The sequence below is a fragment of the Alexandromys fortis genome, unplaced genomic scaffold, assembly GCF_014885135.2.
Source record: "Alexandromys fortis isolate MF-2015 unplaced genomic scaffold, M_Fortis_MF-2015_v1.1 scaffold_24, whole genome shotgun sequence".
In the NCBI taxonomy this organism is placed as follows: domain Eukaryota; kingdom Metazoa; phylum Chordata; class Mammalia; order Rodentia; family Cricetidae; genus Alexandromys; species Alexandromys fortis.
In genome coordinates, this window is record NW_026067906.1 from 8,918,332 (window position 1) to 8,921,411 (window position 3,080).

The 3,080-nt window shown below is 44.6% G+C and overlaps 1 protein-coding gene across 2 annotated transcripts in view; it reads left to right on the plus strand.

Moving 5' to 3' along the window:
* Nucleotides 1-3,080, plus strand: part of Pawr (pro-apoptotic WT1 regulator) — a 75,007-nt gene that overhangs the window by 52,966 nt on the left and 18,961 nt on the right. The window lies entirely within an intron of this gene.

The window sequence follows — 3,080 nt, forward strand, 5'->3', positions numbered from 1 at the left end:
GAGAGAGAGAGAGAGAGAGAGAGAGAGAGAGAGAGAGAGAGAGAGAGAGAGAGAGAGATTTGCCTGTTTGTCCTCAGTGGTGTTTCCTAAGTGGGCATTAGTAATTTTTACTCCAGAACAGTCTTAACTTGCTTGCTGCAAAATCACAAGGTCATACAGAAAACATTTTTCTTCTAACACTGCTCCCTGAATACTGTGTTTTCCCAACAACGAAGCCTACTGAGTGACCACATCGCTTCACTCATACCCAAGGCAGAGCAGAGGAAGGCAGCTCAGCATCACGGGCTCCTGCCACTGCCTGTGACTGTCCCTCAGTCCGAAAAGCGCTCCGTCGGCTTCCCGACCTTCCCCATCCCTAGCCCATTCGAAGATTTTTAAGACCGCAGATGAATTGATGACATAAACCAACAATTTGGGTTGTGTCATGTTCACTTATAGGAAACTCAAGTCTGTTAAAAAAAATTAAAATTAAAAAAGAAGAAGAAGCAGAAAAAGTTTCCTGCATCCAAACTGCTTGTAGAAAGAGCAGTTGAACTTGATTCTCATTTCGGAAGCTCCAGGGACCCTGTAATGAGATCGTATGACAAACCCCAGGTCTGTCACACAACTGATTTCAAGTCTCCTTTTCCTGACATAATCTTCCTTGCAAGGGTGTTGTTGATCTTGCTAAAGCCCTGTGCAGGGCTGTGAGAATGTTGGCAAGGCGCCAACTGTTTTGCCTAAGTTTAAATCAAATCCTGGCTTTCGCCGGAACATAACGCAGTCAATAAGGGCATCTCAGGCGCATGGTCCTCACAGGTGCCGAGGCGGTTGAGGGCCCATGGTGTGGAAACAGGTGGGAAGCATACATGAAATGAGATCAGGAACGCAAGCCCCGGGAGATTAGTTCACACACAGAGTGGACTTGTCAAGTTTAGCAGTAATTACTATAGTTATTGATGAAGTGCCCTGGTAATTATAAAGTTAGTTAGCTCCTCCGCTCGGGAATTGCGTGTGGTCATGGGCATGAAATTTCCAACTACCAGGTCTAAGGTCGAGTTTATATTTGTGTAGAAGTCCATTCTTACGTGGAGGGACAGCGGACTGTCCCCCTTATAAAAGAAGCGTGGTGCGCTTGCACGGGGAGCTAGAGTTTATGTATCTGTTCTTTCTTGTTATTTGGAGATACTAGCTTTTAGAAACAGAGAATCTGTTTTACTTAGTCACCACATTAAAGCAAAAGACGGTCCTTCCTCATTTTAGGGGATGCTGCTCTAATGACAGACGGGGAAGAAATGTCGCAAACATCTGGCCAAGGTTTTGTTGCTCTCTCTGCATTAAGGCCAGCTGATAGCCAGGCGGCTAGTGAAGATGGCTTCACAGTGGACATCACAGGAGGCGTCTCCGGAAGTAGTCTGAGTTCTGTTCATGGGGATCAGTCCCACCCAGACACTCCAGGATCCTGTCGGTTGAATTTTTTTGTACTCCTGACTGATAAACTTCCCAGTGCTTGGGGTTTTGTTGGTTTTGTTGGCGTTATTTTTCTTTCCTGTGATATCAGACTGCCTAAACTGACTTCTAGATGTGGGGCAGGGACAAGCTTCCAGAAGCTCATAGTTTACTTAAGAAATAAGGAAGAAAAATGGAACATCGAACCATCAAGATAAAGGATATCTTTTAGTGGTTTACACTGTTTTAGTGAGAATTTATTGGGAGTAGTTAACGTATATGGGAAAGTTGATAAAGATTTTTATACCCCACTGAGCTTTCTGAATCTTCACCGACTTGGCACTGCAAGCCTGTTGTACCAATTGCACCGCTCTCTTCCACCGTGTAATCCCACAATACAATGGGCATTGCCGCTGCTTCCTCTTGGGGCACTGGGAGAAACCTGAGCCCATAGTCTCAGCTGCCTGCTGAGTGGTAGGTATGTCTGGTTGGAAGGTGGCTTAGCTCTTCCTCCTGACCGGTTAGCCGGGGCCTGTGGCCAGGGTTGCTACGCCGTGGAGTTAATGGCAGTCAGTTAGGATTTCGCTGTGGAACTGGTCAGCTCATAAAGCGAGCTCATTCTTTCACTTTAACCAGACCAGAAATTCTTTAGTTATATGATCTCCCTTAGCCATAACACTATTGTCAGTTTGAAAGGGGCTCACACTTAAATTTGACATGTTTTATTAAGAAGAAACTGAAAAAGGATGAGAGGGGCCCAGACTTATCACCATTTCTGCTGACTGATCTGCACAGTGATGTCCCACCCAAGTTAATGTTAACCTTCAGCAGTCTGTCTGTCTCCTCTTTTTTATTTTTGGAGCTTAGCATCATCGCAGTAATATGTACTTTTCTCACTTTTTACTTTTAGCTATACTTTTAAAAAGTTAATCTCTCTCTCGTTTCTCTGTCTCTCTCTCTGGTGAGTTTTAGGTCCTTTTAAGTTTTATTATTTATTTATGTGTATGTGTATATCTGTGTAAGTAAAACTGCCAACAAAGGTCAGAAGAGGATGCCCAGGAGCTGGGATTACATAGGTGGTTCTGAACTGCTGGCTGGGAGCTGGGATTTGGACTCTAGTCCTACAGGAGCAGGCAGTGCTCTGAGGACTGAGCCACCTCTCCTGCACCATTTGCTTGTTTGGTTTTGTTGTTTGTTGTTGATTTTTATTGTTGTTGTTGTTTGTTTTTTGAAACAGGGTCTTTCCATGAGGTTTTGGATGTCCTAGAACTCGCTCTGTAGGCCAGGCTGACCTCGAACTTGCAGAGATCCTCCTGACTCTGCCTTCTGAGTGCTGGGATTACAGACATGAGTCAACAGACTGACTCCATTTTTGTGTTTGTTTTTTAAAATGACAGGGAAATGGTATTAAGACAATAATAATTGTCAGGTTGGAGAAGCACCTACGGGTTAAGGTTAATCTTAGCATGCTTGAATCCCGGGGATTAATTTCCCCTGCCATAATCTGGGTATAATGGCGAACATTTATAATCCCAACACTCAGAGGTGGAGGCAGGGAGATGAGATGTTTAAGTCTATCCTCAGCCCTTAGTTAGTTCCAGGCCAGCCTTGTCTGTGTGAAACCCTTCGAAAGGAAGGAAGGGAGGGAGGGA